Source organism: Triturus cristatus, chromosome 6, assembly GCF_964204655.1.
Source record: "Triturus cristatus chromosome 6, aTriCri1.1, whole genome shotgun sequence".
Classification (NCBI taxonomy): Eukaryota; Metazoa; Chordata; class Amphibia; order Caudata; family Salamandridae; genus Triturus; species Triturus cristatus.
Genome location: NC_140589.1, coordinates 21,472,741 through 21,493,611, shown reverse-complemented (window position 1 = coordinate 21,493,611; position 20,871 = coordinate 21,472,741). Strand labels below are relative to the sequence as shown.

The 20,871-nt window shown below is 49.2% G+C and overlaps 1 protein-coding gene across 1 annotated transcript in view; it reads right to left on the bottom strand.

The window, feature by feature from the left end:
- PTK7 (protein tyrosine kinase 7 (inactive)) overlaps window positions 1-20,871 on the bottom strand; it is a 632,664-nt gene that overhangs the window by 191,774 nt on the left and 420,019 nt on the right. The window lies entirely within an intron of this gene.

Here is a 20,871-nt window from a genome sequence, read left to right as displayed (position 1 = left end):
CGTTACTCACATGAGAAACGATTGACTCCTCATTTGTAAATTAACGAAAGACTCGCCTATACGGCTTTTTGATTCTTCCCATTGGCTAAAGAAATTAGTAAGCCACGCAAGGTATGTCTTAACTTCATATCATTAATGCTAAGGACATCCTCCTTTTAACAATGGTTAATTAAATATACCTGATAACAAGTAATGTTCAGCACTAACAATGTAGCAGTAACTGATCTTTGTGACAACGCTCTCAGTATCTTTTTGTCATATAAAGCAGCAGAACCATAGATATTTCCATTTCTTGTCTTAGACTAATGCCATAATAGTTGACTAATGATCACTATTTAGATACTAAGATACATACCACATGAAAGATATGAATCTTGCTAATTTAGGTGATGTTATCGTCTCTACACCTTAGATTGTAAATACTTTAACTACTCAAAACGAGATGAGTTTAAAAAAGATAAAAAAGAAATATAGAGAACATACTGAAAAGATAAACAAGAACAGAAACTCTTTAATATATATTATCTCTAACAATAATTAGTGTTAGACCGAATATAGGACTTCAACAACATGCTTTATGGTCACTAATTTGATTATCTTGAAACGCGAAATGCACCAATGTACAATTGTTTGGTATGGATTGACTTTATATAACATTGACTGGTTATTCATATAGCTTGACTAAAGAAATTCTCCGTTTTACATATCATATGTACAGGAATGTTACAAAAATGAGAATTTGTAGATACATACTTTTTGGAGGAAGAGTATTGTTGATAAAGGTGTTAATTTTTTACTTTGATTTTTCATTATTTGTGACTTTATTCCATTATTGTTTTGTTACCAGGGGTCAACATTTTAAATCATTTAGTCCTGAGGATGGTCTTATCAAAGAAACTGTAAAGACCGAAACGTCGACTTCACACTGTTTTCCAATGAATCAACGGTCTATGATTTTGTGAAAAAGTGTTTGACCAATTATCAATGTGAAGACTTGAATGATTCAATTATTTTCTTTCACTTCATAAACAATTGCTGCTATGTAAAGTACCCTTTTGAATTATGATTATAAAATTGAATTTTTAATACACACCTTTTTCTTTTGATTATTTTGTTCAGTTTTTCTCTCCTCCGTAGCTTAGTTAAGACCAATTTGCATTGATATGCTTTCATTTATCTAACGAACACTCTAAGAAATTAAGTTGATCTAAAATCATATAAATAACAGCGACTAAGACTGTAGGGATATCACTAACCTACCATTGATTAATATCAAAAAGTTTTCTATTTTCATTGAATAAATCCCTTGAAGGCACCTTCTTACCCATTCATCTATATTTGCCCAAGCCCTCAAGGGTATATTGGGTTGTCCATTACACGTACTCTGTTCCTAATGGTGGCAGCAAAGACCAAGAAAGAGAGTTCACTAGGGAACCCAAACCCTACCTGCCAAAGGACATAGTAGCTAGCTATGGAGTGGGCGACGATATTGCCAAGTGGCTAGCGGCCTATGAGGTCTCGTTAAGGGCCCATGGGGTTCCAGAGAAGTACTGGGGAGCGGGATTGTACAAGTACATGCCTCCAGCTGGTAGGGATGCTTTATTGGCCCTAGAGGAGGATGAGCAGACCCACTACCCCACCATGAAGGTGGCGCTCATAAGAAAGTTTGGACTAACACCCGAAAAGTACAGACAGAAGTTCAGGGGTAGTCACAAACTGGGCACACAGAATTGGGTGGACTTCCTGGACTATGCAAAGAAGGCACTAGAGGGTTGGATTCAGGGCAGTGAAGTGAGGAACTACGAGGGGTTGTTTGATTTAGTACTGAAGGAACACCTGCTCAAAAAAGGTTTCCCTGAACTGCGTCAACACCTGGTGGATAGCAAGCTGACCAATCCCCGGAGCTTGCTGAAGAGGCGGACATTTGGGCTAGTACCCGGGTGTCCACAAGGGGGACTGGAGGGGATACTCAAAAGGCCGGACAGGGCGCCCCCCAGAAGAAAGAGGGAGGGCCCCCAAAATAACTTCCAAGGGAAGGGAACAGGATTCACCCCTAGGGCTAACCCACCCAGAAACCCTAATCCTGGCCAGAGTCAGCAGCCAAGGGTTGTCCATTGCTTCGAGTGCGGTGGCGTTGGACACTATAAGGGAGATGCGAAGTGCCCAAAACGACCACCCCCTCCCATTGGAGGAAAGACCCCCGGAGTAGCTAGTGTAGTGCTCGGGGAGGAGATGCCTTTAATTAAGGGAAGGGAGAGGGCGGGTGTCACTTTAGTGTCCCTGGGAGAACGGGAGATGGTTCCTAAAATCCAGGTGCCCGCAAATACCGTAAAGTATGGGCAGTGGGTCACCATCAACGGCCAAAGAGGGGAGGCTCTGAGAGACACAGGAGCCAGTATGACTATGGTACGTAGCCAACTGGTGTCTCCAGAGCAGGTAATTCCCGATGTACTCCACCCAGCCGCGATGGCTGACGGCAGAACAGGCCACTATCCGGTGGCCGAGGTTCCCTTTGAATGGGGGGGGGGGAGTTGCAGGTTCACTTCGAGTTGCCGTAAGCCCTGCCGTGCCAGTCGATTGTCTACTGGGGAATGACATGGAGCACAACGCTTGGAAGGAGGTGGAATACCGGACTCATACTGAGATGCTGGGTACACCTGACTGGGCCTGTGTCAGCACAAGGTCCGCGACTACCCGGAGAGGGAGTTCGTTTCGGCTGGAGCCTGGAACAAAGGCCCAGCCAGCTGCCAGTCAAGGGAAGAACCGAGGACAGGAGGAGCCTGCCTCGGCGTCCACACCCCGTAGGACGGATAGGCCACCGGAGGTGGTGGACCAGGAGTCTGCAGTGGGGGATGTTACCGAACTGGAGGACCTACCCATCCCGGCCGAGTGGCACGTGGAGGGAGGCCCGTCCAGGGAGGAATTCTGCCAGGGCCAGAGGGAGTGCCCTACCCTTGAGGGGCTGAGGCGACAGGCCGAAGCCCAGGCAGCAGGGAACGTTGAAGGGAACTACAGTGTTTACTGGGAGGATGGCCTCCTCTACAGTGAACCCAAGGCACCCCTACATGGATCGTCACGAGCCTTGGTAGTCCCTCAACGTTATCGAGCCTTCCTACTGGAGTTGGCTCACGAGATCCCATTGGCAGGACACCTGGGGCAAGACAAGACCTTCGCCCGTCTTGTCCCACACTTTTATTGGCCTCAAATGAAAGTGTCGTCCGATACCTACTGCCGGACATGTGTGTCTTGCCAAGCCAGTGGGAAAACAGGGGTGAAGCTAAAAGCTCCCCTGGAACCACTTCCTGTCGTTAGCACCCCCTTTGAAAGGGTGGGCATCGACATTGTGGGTCCGTTAGATCCACCTACTACAGCTGGTCACAGGTTTATCCTGGTTCTGGTGGATCATGCCACACGGTACCCAGAGGCAATACCTCTGAGGACCATAACAGCACCTGTTGTGGCTAGGGCCCTGATGGGAATCTCTACCCGAGTGGGTTTTCCCAAGGAAGTTGTGTCCGACAGGGGGACCAACTTCATGTCAGCGTACATGCGGGCCATGTGGAAGGAGTGTGGAGTGACATACCGGTTCACCACTCCTTACCACCCTCAGACCAATGGTCTGGTGGAGAGGTTTAACAAAACCTTGAAAGGCATGATCAGAAGTCTGCCTGAAAGCCTGCGGAGGAAATGGGACGTCCTCCTACCCTGTCTACTCTTTTCTTACAGGGAAGTGCCACAGAAGGGAGTGGGCTTCAGCCCCTTCGAGCTTTTGTATGGGCACCCTGTACGTGGACCTCTCAACCTGGTGAGAGACGGATGGGAAAGAACTCCCAGAAAGCTTCCCCAGGATGTGGTGAGCTACATGCTGGCCTTCCGGAGCCAAATGGCTAAGTTGTGGAAGCAAGCTTCTGACAACTTGGAAGCCAGCCAAGCAGTGATGAAGGCGTGGTATGACCACAACGCTCACCCGGTGGAGTTGGAGCCTGGCCAGAAGGTGTGGGTGATCGAACCAGGAGAGCTTAGCGCCCTCAAGGATCGCTGGTCAGGACCCTTTGAGGTGTTGGAGAAGGGTAAGGCTACCTACTTGGTGGACCTGAAGACCCCTCGTCAGCCCCTACGGGTGCTGCACGCCAACCGCCTCAAACCCCACCACGAGAGGCCCGAAGTCATCTTGATGATGGTGACTGACGGAGCAGAGGACGCGGAAAGCGAGCCTCTCCCAGATTTGTTTGCGTCTCAAGAAAAGGATGGGTCGGTGGAGGGAGTGATTCTCTCCCCATCTCTGTAACTCCTGAACAGCAGGAGGACTGCCGCCAGGTCCTGGGACAGTACTCTTCGTTGTTCTCCCTTGTCCCGGGTAGGACTCACCTGTGCGTCCATGACGTGGACACAGGAGATAGCCCACCTGTGAAGTCCAAGATCTACCGGATGTCAGACAAGGTGAAGGCCAGCATTCACAGTGAAGTCACTAAGATGCTGGAGCTAGGAGTGATCGAACCTTCTAGCAGCCCCTGGTCCAGTCCGGTGGTGTTAGTACCAAAAGCCGCACCACCGGGTGCCCAACCGGAACTGAGGTTCTGTGTGGACTACCGGGGACTGAATTCAGTAACCAAAACTGATGCTCATCCGATCCCTAGGGCGGATGAATTGATTGACCGGCTGGGAGCTGCCCAATATCTAAGTACCTTTGACCTTACTTCTGGGTACTGGCAGATCTCTTTGACTGATGGAGCAAGGGAAAGGTCAGCCTTCTCCACGCCCAATGGCCACTACCAGTTCTGTGTGATGCCCTTTGGGCTCAAGAACGCACCTGCCACGTTTCAGCGCCTGGTAAACCAGATCCTCACCGGAATGGAGAGTTTCTCTGCTGCTTATCTGGATGACATAGCCGTCTTCAGTAACAGCTGGGAGGATCACTTGCGTCACCTGCAAGCTGTTCTCCAGGCCCTGAGACAAGCTGGATTGACGATCAAGGCCAGCAAGTGCCAGATCGGGCAGGGGTCGGTAGTGTACCTTGGACACTTGGTGGGTAGGGGAGCGGTGCAACCCCTCCAGGCGAAGATCGAGGCCATCATGGCCTGGGAACCCCCCAAGACACAGACTGAGGTCCGAGCTTTTCTGGGCCTCACGGGATACTACCGCCGCTTCGTGAAGGGGTACGGTACCATCGTAGCCCCCCTCACGGAGCTTACGTCCAAGAAACAACCTCGACGGGTAGTCTGGACGGAGGCTTGTCAGCAGGCCTTCGTGAAGCTGAAGCAAGCCATGTGCGAGGCCCCGGTCTTAAGGGCCCCAGACTTTTCCAAGGAGTTCATTGTCCAGACAGATGCATCAGAACATGGCATTGGGGCAGTGTTATCGCAACTCAATGAAGAGGGTCTGGATCAACCCGTGGTCTTCCTATCCCGGAGACTACTTCCCAGGGAACAGAAGTGGAGTGCAATAGAGCGTGAAGCCTTTGCAGTGGTATGGGCTCTGAAGAAGTTGCGGCCACACCTGTTTGGCTCGCACTTCCTGGTTCAGACCGACCACAGACCCCTTTGTTGGCTGATGCAGATGAAGGGGGAGAATCCCAAGTTGTTGAGGTGGTCTATTTCCCTACAGGGAATGGACTTTCAGGTGGAACATCGGCCTGGAGTGGACCACGCCAATGCAGACGGTCTCTCAAGGTATTTCCGCCTTAGTGATGAGAACTCCCAAGGGGTTGGGTAGCTCTCCCCACTTTCAGCTGGGGGGGACGCGTGTTAGACCTGTCAGCCCTTTGGGTGGTCCCTCCTCATCATTATTTATTTTGTCCCACTTTTGCCTCAAACCCTGTTAGTATTTTTCCTTTTTGGGAACCACCAGACTTTTTCGTATTGATGCAGATTCAGGGAGCCATTTTATCTACCCCTGGAACTTCTGTCTGAGGGCCTGGAGCACAAAATGGTGGCCACCTGTGACATCATCAGAACCCACTGGAACCTACCAGCACCTTCCAGAACCCTGTGACAGTTGGAGGCGGTTTGGAATGTTGAGAAGCTAAAGCCAGAGTTGACAGTTGGAGCTGGCAGTTGGCACCTGACTGGTGAAGAGAGAGCAGCAGAAACCTGAAGGAGGAAGGAGTGAGGCAGCAGGGGTGGAAACTTGTGCCTGGAGTGGGGTCCATAAACCCACCCTTGATACTAGTCCCTACTGACTGAGCCCAGCCTGGAGCCCTGTGTGGGAGAAAGCAAGAAAAAACATCTTAAGGACCTGGACAGCAGGAACAGGCCTTAGAAGTAAAGAAAAGCAAGAATCTGACCTGTTTATTGGTTTCCCTGGAGTCCGACGTCGAGAAGCCTGAGACCTGGAGCCCGAGGTGGAGAAGCGGCGCTGACTGGAAAGCAGACGTCGTACCCGGAGCCGCCAGAGGTCGAGAGAGGGTGCCGACGGAGGTCGTGAGGAGTACCAGAGGTCGAGGAGGAAGTCACCCGAGGTCGAGTGAGCGGCGTCGACGGGGGAGTGAAGTCCGCCCTCCGGAGTCGCCGGAGACCGAGGTGAAGCGTGCCGGAGGTCGGGAGTGGAGATCGCACTCCGGAGTCGCCGGAACCTGAAGAGAATCGTGCAGGAGGTCGGGAGTGGAGGTCGCACTCCGGAGTCGCCGGAACCTGAAGAGAATCGTGCCGGAGGTCGGGAGTGGAGGTCGCACTCCGGAGCCGGCGGAAGTAGACATCGAGCCAAGACAGCCCGACGTCATCGAATCGGAGATCGACATCGAGCCGAGGCCGCCATCGAACCGGAACCGCCTCACGGCGTCGACACGACTCCAGCGGCGTCGGAGCTTCATAGAAAGGGCAGTAAGTGGAATAGAGGGCGCCTAAGGCCCTGTGGAGCTCTAAAAGACCATCCTAAGGGATAAAGAGGTGTTGGAACCAGCCTGGAAGTGCCAGGGGTGGACTGAGACTGATACAGTGACCTGTGTGAGGGGTGGTGTAGTTTGGGAGAGCCAGATTCCTAGATTACCCTTGATCTACCTCAGTTTTAGCCTCAGCCTTACCCAAGCTAGGTGAGACACCCACAGGCCATCCACCTAACCACAAGCTGTGACTGGGCCAAATCAGCCCATAGTATTTTAAATGTGATCTGATTTTACAAATGTCATTGTTGGCTGGTATTATTTATTGAGGGTACTGTATTTATTGTATTTATCTAAGTTATTCCTGTAATGTATTTATTGTCCTGAGCTAACTTATTTCTGTACAGTATTTATTCCCTCATAGTATTTATTTGACCTGATCCTATTTATTGCACCTGTAAAGTATTACTATTTATTTGACCTGCACTTTTTAAGGAGAAGCTTGTGTACTGTGATTGTATTATTATTTATTCAATCAGCAACTAAGAGAAAAGAAGATAAACACAGAGATATTTTCATAATTTTTAAGGTGTAGTGTCGTTTTTGGAACGGATGCACGCATGGCTATTGTATGGGTATTGCGTATGCTTAACACGCTGCCTGACCCCTGACCACTCGAGCCAAGCTACCACTGTGTATGTCTGGAAAGACCCCGTTACCACCACCCTTTCCGGTGTGGGAGTGGGGTTTTTCCAACAAGCAGCATCAAGGGCTGATTTTAAACATGTATTTGCCATGTTTTTACCCTCTTCCACCAGGTGGCTAGCTCTTTTCTGGAATTGTTCTGGTAGATTTTGTAACAGTTCTCCTACCTCCTACCAATGTTGGTAAGTCTGTCTGTTCAACAATGCATTTGAATTAGCAATGCGCCATTGATTAGCATCGCTCCTTTCCACCTTCCTTCCTACGAGGTCCATCCTCTTGCTTTCCTTGTCTGGAAGTAGTCTCACTGTCGTTCGTACATTTGCTCTTTTTAGGTCTCGCCTGACCCAGCGCATGCGCTGGTCTGGCGAGACTTATTGAGAGGGCTCCAAAAAGTGCTACCAGGCCAGCCTAGAGCTACAGTGCATGTGCGCGGGCGCGCCCGCCGCTTTTACCGCGATTACTTTCACTTTCGCGGCCGCTTTGATGTTTGATCGCGATTGCGATCACTTTCGTGTCACCACGGCCGCTTGGCATAGCCAATAGGTCTCGCTTTTGAGACCTTATAAGTATTTAATTATGCAACTGTTGCATGGCTAAACACTTATAAGGTCCCAAAGGCGAGACCTATTGGCTATACCAATGCTTGTTTTGCTGTTGAGGCAATGATGGAGTCAGCTGGCACCGATACCCTGATGCATATAGAGTCTTTAGAGGAGTGTTTATACTTCTGTTCTGCCCTTGGTGTTATAGCCTTGCATGTAGCAGGCTCCTTGAATGCCTTTCCCCTGGTCTAATATACTTGGCAGCATTGGGAGGAATTCATTTCTAAATTGTGTTGGCATCAGTGGAATAAAAAACATGATTGTGGTTTTCTTCCTCTAGCTGAACCCCATAATTTCAGAAGCTGTTTTAATCACTTGATTGTACATGCCAATGTCATCTGGGGGTGATGGCCTCGAAGGATAGGATTCCACAGCCTCCTCAGGTGATTCGGCGTCGAGATCTTGCCAGTGGAGGTCTTGATTCTCCGAAATCGTCGATTCTGCATATGTTTGTTCGTCTTCCTCGACGTCTTCCCCGAAGAAGAATGAATCTTCATCATCTTCTTCGATCGGTTCGGGGGTTTTAGGCAGAATTGGTTCTTCAACGACCTTTTCGCCTTCCGCATTTTTTGTTTTTGGCGGTATCTTGAATTGCTTCAAGCTTTTGTCGAAGTCTTTTTTATCGTTGCAAGATATTAGCCATTTTGGCTTCCAGCCTCTTTCTCTCTGTCTCAGCCGCGTGTGTTTCGGTGTCAAGATTTTCAGCTTACTGTTTTTCGGCTGTCAACGCCGATCCGGCCATCTATGTACGTTTGGGCCTCTCTTTCTTCAATGCCGATGCATCTTTTTCCAGACTGTCTTTAAACGTCTGTTTTTTTGAGGACCTTTGCCGTTCCGGAGTCCTTATTCAAGGATCCTACGGTCTGTTTTTGTTTGGATGCAACTGCGGTCGCCAAATGATTAGACGGCGAGGATCCCTTTGGAGGTCTTGAGTCTGATTTTTGAAACTCTTCTAGTTTTTCCGAGGTCGAAGACTCTCGTACCTCCTTCGAAGTCTTCTCCTTGACCTTCACGACCAAAACATCTGTCCTAGTCGCCTTCTGGCCGCTCGGCGACGTTCTCTTCCTCCTCACTGGAGAGGCCCAGGTCTCGCAGCGATGGAGGTGGTCCTTAGCTTTGCATGTTGTAGTTGGCTCGTCGCTGCCTTTCTCTCACCCTCAACATCTTCGGGGTGAAGACAGAGCAGGCGTTACAGGGATGGGGGGGAGCCTGTAATCACCCGGGGGGGGGGGTAAGCCTGTAATCACCGGGGGGGGGGGGGGGAAGCCTTTAATCTCACCCGGGGGGGGGGGGGGGGGGCCTGTAATCAACCGGGGGGGGGGGAACCTGTAATCCAATTCACCAATTCAAAATCTTTATTCTCGGTCATTTAGACCATCAAAGATAAAAGTACATTACATTTGTATTTGTTAAAAAGAAAACTCTGAAAGTTAAGAATGTTTTAAGCAAATTCAATCACTCAATAACCTTAAAAAATTTCATGATTCAAAACATTTTAAAAAAACATTAAAAGAATCATAAAAAATACACCAATGTCTTGATACTTTAAACAGAGGCCCCCGCTTTCAGAATGCGAGATCGAACATAACACATGGCCATTAGATACTTTGATAGTGCAAAAACGATCGGGGGTGACATATCAGTTTTGAGGATTCTAAACGCCGGCAAATATTTCCTAAAGCCCATGTTTCTAAGAATAGGTAAAAGCCAGTATCTCCTCGCTCTTTGGTAAGCTTTGCAAAAGAGAACCACATGTAGGTCATTCTCATAAGGGTGTGTGCAGGCAGGACACTGCTCTACCCCAGAGGGCCTGGACCAAGAGCTCGTGAAGGCCCTCAAAGGGAGAGATCCGTATCTCCATTGTAGGTATAATTTTCTTGCCAGCACAGGACCCATTCCATCCAATACACTTTCCATTTGGTAGGAATCTTTCAGTTGTATAAATATGTGGGTCAATGATCCCATCCGTGTATTAACTATACCATTTGTCAGCTTCGACTGGTAATAGAATTGTGAGAGTGCCTTTCGCGAGGTCCTCTTGCATGAGTTAGCAGGGTCGGTCCATAGTTCGAAGAGACCTAGGCTTCCACATATACTCATATATTTTAACCAAGGAATATTAGAAATATTTGGTAAAGCCATAAACTCTTGGAGCTCTCTTCTATAATCTTCAAGATCCTGGCTACTCCATATTCTTCGCCAAAAGGCCAGGGGCTTCAGCCCTAACTCCTCGGCAATTGGCCTTAGATCTAAATCCAATCTCAGGGGAAGCAGTGGGGTGCTCGAAGGAAGGGCCACTAGTTGCCTGAGAAACCTGTTCTCAGTTGTTGTTAAATTATCTGCAGATACATGGCCGCAAAGCTCCGCCCCATATACAACTGAGCCCCGGGCTTGAGATTTATAGATCTGTATCATAGGGCCCAGTGGGCGATATATAGATTTACTCGCCATTCTTAGAATTCCCCCCGTCTTCTGTGATAATTTCAAATTTGCCCTAGTCAAGTGAGTCACCCATGTCATTTTCTCATTCAGGGTAACCCCCCAAATATTCACATGTAGAAACCCTCTCCAATCGCACCTTGCCCAGGAGTGGGTTTGGACGTGTTGAAGGTGTTGGGTTCAAAATCATGAACTTTGTCTTGGAGGCGTTGATTTCTAAGCCCCTCTCAGTACAAAATTTCAGGAACCCATCCACTATCCTTTGAATTCCCATGGGGGATTTGGAGAGCAGCAGGGTGTCGTCTGCAAACATTACAGCAGGCACCCTGCTGCCGTTCAATTTGGGAGCGTCAATGTCTTTTAGCCTGGACAAATGGGCGATTACCCCGTTGACAAAGAGGCAGAACAGGGTAGGTGCTAGTACACATCCCTGCCTCACCCCCCTGTCGACGGGGAATCTTTCTGTTAGGGCCCCCATCCGCCCACACCTGACCTGCGCAAAATTGTCCTGGTGTAATTTAATCAGTATAGCCAGGATGTCTGGCGGGACTCCCATATCGCCCAGGACCTTCCAAAGTTTAGATCTAGGCACCAGGTCGAAGGCAGCCCGTAAATCCACGAATACCGTGTACAGGCTGCCCCCTTCCAAAAGCGCCGTCCTCCAATAAATAAGACTAAGGCGAAAAATTTGATCGGTAGTGGATACCCCCTTTCTAAACCCAGCCTGGTAAGGGCTCATAGTAGCGGTCTCCTCTATCCAGTTCTGGAGACGCTCGAGAATAAGCCTCCCGAAGAGTTTTTGCGACACATCTATCAAGCTGATGGGTCTGTAGTTGGATGGGAGCAGAGGTGAGCCTTTCTTAAAGATTGGAACCACCTCTGCGCCCAGCCAAGTACGAGGCACATCCATGCCCTTGAGAATCGCATTAAATAGCGCCAAAAAATAGGGGGCCCATATATCTGGCTCCTGTTTGAAGAGATCACCTGGGAGACCATCCAAACCGGGTGCCTTTCCCGCTGACAAGCCTGTTATAGCAAGCCGGACTTCCCTTATGGTGAATGGATCCCCTTCCTTGCAAATATGGACCGACGGGATAGTAATGCAACTGCCGTGGCCTGGCACCTCTGAATACAGAGACTGGAAGTGCTCCTGCCAGGTCTTAGAAGAAATATTTGGCTCTATTGCCGAAACAAGTTCCTCGGAGCCTGAGTTGACAATTCTCCAGAACTTCCGCGAGTCCATGGAGGCTAGAGCACTCGCAAGTTGTTCCCATTTGTTCTGATCCCAGTCAATCTTAGCGTTGGTAATTAGTTTCTTGTATTCACGTCTCTTGGTTTGGATCTCCGACCTACTATTGCGGTTCTTGATGCTCGACAAGAGATCTCTCCTTGCCCTGCGGCACGCCGCATTGTACCAGGTGCACTGGTTCCTTCCTCTTCCCCTCCTTGGACCATAATTAAATAGATCCAAAGATAGGGTCTTTACAAGTTCTTCATGGAGCAGCCAAGTTTGTTTATTATTGGCCCCTGTACTAGGTTCAATACTCAAAAGCGCCATTTTTTCCAAAATGGGAATAAAGCTATTATAGAGCCGGGGGAGTTTATCTGCGCCTGTTACTATATTTTCCCACTTAATTCTTCTCCTATTGTTTTGTAAAACCAGGTCAGGGTGTGTCTTGTAAGGTTCGACTTCCCCACAGCCCCGACCGGGGAGGAGAAAGTCCAATTCTAGGGCGTTATGGTCGCTGTCTTCTCTGTCGGTGACCTTGAAATCAATAACATGCGACCATGAAGATAGTTGCACTAAGATGTAATCAAGTCTTGATTCCCTGCCTTTCCGATTAAATGTAGGTTTACTCGGGATATCAGACTTGGCTCGCCCATTGCAAGCCCTAATTCCATGTCTCAAGGTTAGGGCAGTAATCTGTACTGCCAGCGGGCTCCAGGCTTTTGGCGAAATGGATTCTATCGGTGGTACTTGCCATCTTGCCTCTTCCTCTAGACTTGCCCCATCTAAAAGACCTGGTAGAGGTTCATAATGTGAATTCAGATCCCCACCCACTACAAATGGGTACCCCCTGGGCAGTTCAGCTAAAAGATCTGTAAGTTTATCAATGGTAGGGGATTCCTGCGAGGTGGCAACCGGTCTCGAATAGACGTTCACCACCGCTAGTCTACAGCAGTGGGACCATTCCAATAAAACCACTAGTATATCTTCTGAGTCCACTGGAAAGCGCGTAGCTTTGCATCCCAGATGGGCTGCGACCCATGTTTCAAGACCACCTGATGGGCGCCCCCTTCCCCCCCATTTAGCGGGAATAGAGAATACTGCGAAACCCTGTCTCGCATGCTCCTCTCTCTCCCAGGTTTCCTGGAACATACAAAGGTCTTTGGAATCAATGTATTCAGTCCATTCATTACAGTCGGACTTATTTCCCAAACCCGCCACATTCCACGATAATATTTTTAGTGGCAGTGGCCTATCACTCCAGGTGGTGTTAAGGGTGCAAATGTTCCCTTTATCATTAGTCATAATCTCTATGTGTGACAGGGGGATACTTGTTTCCTCCTTTGCATTCTGAGATATATTACTGATGGAATTGCTCGTGGAGACATAGTGTTCCAGATCAATGGGGTATTCTGTTTCTTGATTTGTTTCATCCTCAGACTCCTGTGCTACTGAATTAGACTTCCCACTGGAGTCTGTGGGCAGTCAATCAACCATGTCTAGAATGCTATAGCTATTCCAGGTTGGAAGATAGAATTGCTGGTGGGGTCTCCAAGAAGGATGATTGTACTCGCCTACACCCCTGTTGCCTCCTTTCCCGTGGTAGATTTCCCAACCCTCTTCAGCCATATTGGAGGTATGATGGGCTAGCTCCTCTCTTCGGAGGTTGGGTGATACTCTCCAACCTCTAGGTGGACCCCCGCCCAATCTCTCTGGGTGCGAGTACACTGTTGGTTTTGGGATACCCTTGAAGTTGTCTGCTAGGGTGATGGAAAACTCCCCTTTTATCTTGGACTCCCCACCCAACCGATCTTTGTGACTGAGTCCCCCAAGTCTCACCTTCCCTGTCGTATGTTAGGGGGGGGTAGAAAAAAGAGAGGGGTAGGGATTGAATGGTGGTCCCCTCTTCATTGGCAGCCCATCCACAAATATAACGGACTGTCCTTTGATCTTTAAAGTTAACTATAACGCAGTCGCCGTTAATAGATTTTGTTAGACTGCCCAGCCATGGAACCCTTCGTACCATAAGAACGGGGCTTGATATACCTTCAGGAAGTGGTCTATAGGTGCATAGCCAATTAATCACCTTGTTTTTAAGGGACGCAGTAGATTCTTTGGAGGAAGCATTCAGTTCCGGTACCCCTACCAGAACAACAGTATATGGGGCTGCTTCTGGAAGGAGGTTTATTGGTCCAGGATTTGGCCTCATACTCGCTCCCTCTGCCATAGGCTCCATATTATTCAGCGAGTCAATAGGGACGACGTTACTTTGCCCAATTTGGTCTGCCCTAATTGAAGGGGGTGATAAATGATTGAGCTGGTCCGCGTGATTTTTTTGAGCATCTGCCCTCGATTTAGTATTGGTATTTGTGGGCAAGGAGGATAATGCCTGCTGTGTTGTGTGTGTGGCACTTTTAGCCCGATTGATAGGCTGGGAGGGACCTAATTTTGTAACCCTATCGGTACCCTTTGTTCCACCCTTACTGGCTATTTTCAAATTGTCAGCTAGTTGGACTGTAGATTTTTCAATGACCACTAACCTAGCTTCCATTTTTATTAGCCTTTCCTCCAGTGGACTAAGGAGGTTTCTTATAAGGGTACCTATATCAGCAAGGGTGATATCCTCCTCAATTGGCTCAAATAAATTTAACTCGGGTTGGTTGCTGGTCTCCCTTGGTGGATTGGAGCAGATGGCCCCAGCTCTATCCATTGGGAATTTTTCCCTAACATTCAGACCAGAGCTTCTTGTTATCGGGTTTGTGCAAGGTTTTGTAGTAGTTGGTTTGCGCACACCCTTGGTCTTGGGACCTCCGCTCTTTTTGGGGATGGCTCCTTCCCTAAACCCCTTTCGCTTATTCGCATTAGCGACTCTGGAGTTGGTATTATCAGTGTCTGGCGTGGGATTTAAAGTAATAGATATGGGGTGGGGTTGAGCAGGCGGGAGAGTTAGCATGCTGAAATCAGCACAATCACTAGGGTCCTTTCTGCTTGACTGAGAAGTACAATTTAATATATCCAGGGACCCAGAAAGATTGTTCATACCATCCACCCCTGTGTCCAACAGAATAAGTTCCGAGCTTACCACGGGAGATTTAGCCTAGGCCCGGGGGCCCATAGACTATCTACGCACCCAGTCCAGCTCTTGGGATATTCGTCTTTCCAGGAGCGTGATGTCCTCAATTAGCAGTGACCCGGCTTTCACAAAATATTTATCCAGTGTACCCTTAGATGTAGGTGCAACAGCCGTAGCACTTTTACTTCTTGTTTCGATTGACGACATCTTTGCAGGGAAGTGCCGGTAGCGATCCTCCGAGTTCAGCAATGGGCTGGGGGGTCTAGGGGGGATGGCCCAGGCCCGACCTCTCCCGTCCTCAAACGGCCCGCTCTTTGCCCGGTCTTCGCTCCGGGCGCGTTCCGCTGGCGCGTAAGGGCAGGGCACTTAAGCAGCACGGTTGGTGGAGAGAATGGGGAGGGGCCGGGAAGAGGACACAGGTGTGCCGGCTAAAGGCAACAGCGAGCACCCTGGTCCTCACAGTCCCGGAGCAGCGGTGTAGTTCTACAGCCTCCCAAAGTTCAAAATCCGTCTATTTCAGCAGCCCCGAGCGTGGGGGAGACAGCGGCTTCAAGGTCCACCAGGTTAGTCCAGCGAGCGGCACCCGCGAAGCGGGGGCCGCGAGATGTTATGTACTGAGTGGGGAGGGGCCGGGAAGAGGACACAGGTGTGCCGGCTCAAGGCAACAGCGAGCACCCTGGTCCTCGCAGTCCCGGAGCAGCGGTGTAGTTCTACAGCCTCCCTAAGTTCAAAATCCGTCTATTTCAGCAGCCCCGAGCGTGGGGGAGACAGCGGCTTCAAGGTCCACCAGGTTAGTCCAGCGAGCGGATCCCGCGAAGCGGGGGCCGCGAGATGTTATGTACTGAGTGGGGAGGGGCCGGGAAGAGGACACAGGTGTGCCGGCTCAAGGCAACAGCGAGCACCCTGGTCCTCGCAGTCCCGGAGCAGCGGTGTAGTTCTACAGCCTCCCAAAGTTCAAAATCCGTCTATTTCAGCAGCCCCGAGCGTGGGGGAGACAGCGGCTTCAAGGTCCACCAGGTTAGTCCAGCGAGCGAGCCTGTAATCACCCAGGGAGGGGGGGGGGGGGGAATCCTGTAATCACCCAGGGAGGGGGGGGGGGGGGGGATCCTGTAATCACCCAGGGAGGGGGGGGGGAGCCTGTAATCACCCAGGGGGGGGGAGCCTGTAATCACCCAGGGGGGGGGAGCCTGTAATCACCGGAGGGGGGGGGGGGAGCCTGTAATTACCCAGGGGGGGAAACCTGTAATCACCCAGGGGGGGGGAAACCTGTAATCACCCGGGGGGGGGGGGGGGGGGGGGGGGAAACCTGTAATCACCCGGGGGGGGGGGGGAGCCTGTAATAATCCAGGGGGGGGGGAAGCTTGCTTGTAATCACCGGGGGAGAGCTTGTAATCACCGAGGGGGAGCTTGTAATCACCGAGGGGGAGCTTGTAATCGACGCACCAACACAGCTAAAGGAGTTTGGATAGTGGATTTTTGGGTCATTCAATTTTTCGAGTGTTACCTTTTATTTTTACCATAGGTATAGGAATCTCAGCAGCTGGGTTTGAGACTATGTTATGTTACATAGTTTATAATACTATAATATAGTACTATGCAGTGAGTTATCCTAGAGTGACTGATTAACAGAGCTGGGGGTCAGTTCCTGCACGTCACTGGATTCTGCACACCTAGAACCTCCCACTTTTGCAAAGAGGAGACTTTGTCTACCCTAGACTGTTTTCCCACAAGAGGGTGAGAATGGAATAAGTGTAGTATATAGATGTCCATGCGTATAAATGTATAATGAAGAACGCCCGGGAGGCGGGTGGGCGCATGTCCGAACCCAATGGTGGAATCTAACAATGGAGTCTATGCCCATGCAGACTATCACCTTGTGACTAAGGAAGACTTCTTCGTGGAAAATTCAACTTGCAAACATCCGGACCCAACACTAGATGGCAGGAGTATGGTATGTGATGTAGACAGTTCTGGTGAGACCCGGCTTTGATAAGCCAGTTGTCTAGATAGGGGAAGACATCAATTTGTTGTCTTCAGAGATAAGTGGCGACTACTGCCAGGCATTTGGTAAAGATACTGAGCGCTGTAGTTACTCCGAAGGGAAGCACCTTGAATTGGTATTGCTTGTTCGCTATCACAGATCTGAGGTATTTGCGATGAGCCGGATGAACTGGAACGTGAAAATACACATCCTTTAAATCTAGGGTAGACAAAGTCTCCTCTTTGCAAAAGTGGGAGTGCCTGTTGAAGTGTCACTATGTGAAAATGTTCTGACAGTATAGAACAGTTTAACTCTCCGAGATCCAGAATAGGTCTTAGGGAACTGTCCCTTTTGGGGATTAGAAAGTACAGAGTGAACCCCTGAGCCTTGGTACTGTATGGGAACTGGCTCTATCACTTCTTTTAGTAAGAGGGACTGGACCTCTTGTTTTAACAAGTGTTTGTGTTCTGAAGGTAACTTGTGAGATCGAGGTGTAATGTTTGGGGGATTGCTGATAAGCTCCAGGCAATAACCATGTTGGATAATTCCAAGCGCGCATTTGTCTGATGTTATAGAATGCGAAATGGGGAAAATTGTTGAAGTCTTCCCCCAACAGGTAAATCCGGGCGAGGTGTTGGCAAGTCACTGTTTGTTGGGTGGAGGAAAATTAAGGGGTGTGTTGCCCTTACCCCTACCCTTGAAATTGTTGCCTCTATAACCTCCTCGAAAAAACTCTGGAGGGAGAGGACAGGTTGCTACCCTTGCAAGTGGAGGTATTTTGATCTGGGGGTGGTGTTTTTGACCCTCCTCTGTAGAAGGAGCAACGAAAGGAGCCTCTGCTGGAGGTAGTCTGGAGTGCTCCCATAGATTTAGCTACCTCAGTGTCCTTCATTTTCTCCAACGCCTGCTCGACATTAGGACGAAATAGATGTTACTTATCAAATGTTGTGGTAAGGATGGATTGTTAGACCTCCGGTTTAAAAGCGGAAATCCCTAACCAAGCGTGCCTCCGAAGTATGATGCTGGTGTTAATCTCCCAGGCTGAGGTGTCTGCCGCATCTAGAGCACATCGAATAGAGGAATTCAAATGAGCTTACCCTCATTCACGAAGTCTTGCGCTTTAGCCTTATGCTCGTCTAGGAGATATTGAAGCGATTGTGCCCTTTCGTACCTGGCTAAGAGGCCCCGAGTATTCGCAATGCGCCATTGATTTGTAGCTTTAGCGGCTACGCACTTGCCAGAAGCGTCAATTAGTTTGGACTCTTTATCTGGCGGAGGAGCATCCTATGATGTGTGAGTATTCGCTCGCTTACGTGCATTAGATACTACTAGGGAATCTAATGGTAATTATCCCTTTATAAATATAAGATCTGTAGGAGAGGCCTTATATTTTTTTGTCCACCCTAGGAGTCAAGATGTGTGCTCTGATTGGGTCTTGAAAATCTAATCAGCATGTCGCATCATGCCTTTAAGCATTGCAAGTGATTGTGATGACCTGTGTGCAGTTGCCAAAGTCTCAAACAAAAATCTTCTTCTAGTGATTCTTTGTGCCCCTCAACCCCGTAGTAATGTGCAGCCCTGGCAAGGAGTTCTTGGTGTGATGCATTGTTGTTTGGAGGAGATGGTTTGGCTGGGTGAAGGCCTGGATCAGTATCACTTGCGGGATCAATTGTGTAATCTGTCTATGGATCTATTGGGATATTCAATCCTCCATCATCTGCATCGTCATGGTGTGATTGTGGGGAATCCGGAGGTGTAATATGCAAATGATTCGGAGGTGGAGACGGAGGTGCTGGAGAGGACTTGTAGCTACAGATTTTTTCTTCAAGGGGATGTTGTAAGAAATGTCCTCATCTTGAAGTTGAGTTTTTGAGGTGGTTTGGTGTAAATATGACCAGTCTCAGGGTTAATGTGTAGCCTTTTCTGCTTTGGATATGGTGTTAACAGAATAGTGTCCACTTTTAGATCTGAAGGGGACTGTGTTTCGGTGCCGAAGTTTTTGGTGCTGGTATTTCCAGTGCAGACGGAGACTGGCCTTTCGGCGTGGAAGGTTTCGGCTCCGAAGGTTGCTTGGGTTTCGGCATGGAGGATTTTGGCTACGAACCAGACTCATGCTTCGAACTGGAGGGTTATGGCTTTGAGGAAGACTTTTGGCAACCAGGTACGGAGCCGGAAGGCTTGACTGGCTGTTTCGGAGCCGAACCCTTAAAGCGGGCATAGGAAACATCATCTCGGCCCCAACCTTGGCCAGAATGGGGAGGTGGTGCCGAAGCCTTGTGGTTTTTTTTTGGTGTTTGTAGGGCAAGGGGTCTTTGGTACTCACATCACTATGTCCCTGCAGCAGTTCTTCGGCGTCGGGGTCTATCTCACGCTCCGAGTTCGAGTCTTGGTCGGAGAAGGTTTCCTCCTCTTCTGCTGCTGATGCCTCGATGTCTTCTTGACCGGAGTACTCACCGAAGATGTCTGGCGTGTCTTCAATGCTTTGACGCTGCATGTCTCGACATAGAGCCTGACGTTGCGGAGAGTCTTTTTTTACAGGAACGATTTGCAAGCGTCACAGTTTTCTTTTTTGTGCTCCGGAGATAAGCACAAGTTGCACACTTCGTGCGCGTCAGTGCGCGGATACTTCACGTGGCACCCAGGACAGAATTTAAACTGAGTCCGATCCATCGACAGAGAGCTGACCGGGCGTTATTAGGCCTCGAACGCCATCCACAAAGCTTTCCGATGGAAGGTCGATTCCGATGTCGAAACGATACACAGAGAAGTGGAAACACGGAGGGAAACAATACCGCCGAGGGTGGGGAGGATTACGGTTTCGAACTGAAGCGCAGCAATACACGTCCAAACCCGATGGCGGAAAAAAACAAAACAATCGAGTCGATGCCCATGCACACTATCACCGAAAAGAAGAGTCACCTTACCTAGTGACTAGGGAAGACTTCTTTGAAGATAAACAACTTGCAAACATCCAGGCCTATGGATGGCAGGAGTATGCAAGGTAGGTTCAAGGCATCTACAGCACACATGCCTCGAACCTATATTTTCGGGTCCTAATTATATTTATGTTAGAAAAGATGCCAGTATACTTTGGTTAAAAACGTCAGTTTATAAGGGTGGGATTTACACATTGTCCTACATCTGCGGATTATTACAGCGAATTGTCTTTTCTTAATATTGCTGCAGAATTAAATTGACATTGCTACAAACATATTTTTAGATACAATACGCTATTTTAAATAATCTGTTTTCCCTAAACAGTGTACCTTTCCTTTAGACTTCATCATTAATCCCATTGCTGACTGGGTGAAGAAGTTTAAATGGGAGGCTTGATGAATGAGTATCAGGCCTTGGGATCAGTGCGAGTACAGAGACGCTCCGGCTAGAGAGGCCTCATCGGACTGGCTCGGTGTGAGTTTGATGAATGAGTATCAGGCCTTGGGATCAGTGCGAGTACAGAGATGCTCAGACTAGAGAGGCCTCATCGGACTGGCTCAGTGTGAGGGTGATGAATGAGTATTAGGCCTTTGGATCAGTGCGAGTACAGAGACGCTCAGGCTAGAGAGGCCTCATCGGACTGGCTCGGTGTGAGTTTGATGAATGAGTATCAGGCCTTGGGATCAGTGCGAGTACAGAGACGCTCAGGCTAGAGAGGCCTCATCGGACTGGCTCGGTGTGAGTTTGATGAATGAGTATCAGGCCTTGGGATCAGTGCGAGTACAGAGACGCTCAGGCTAGAGAGGCCTCATCGGACTGGCTCGGTGTGAGTTTGATGAATGAGTTTCAGGCCTTGGGATCAGTGTGAGTACAGAGACGCTCAGGCTAGAGAGGCCTCATCGGACTGGCTCGGTGTGAGTTTGATGAATGAGTTTCAGGCCTTGGGATCAGTGCGAGTACAGAGACGCTCAGGCTAGAGAGGCCTCATCGGACTGGCTCAGTGTGAGGGTGATGAATGAGTATTAGGCCTTTGGATCAGTGCGAGTACAGAGACGCTCAGGCTAGAGAGGCCTCATCGGACTGGCTCGG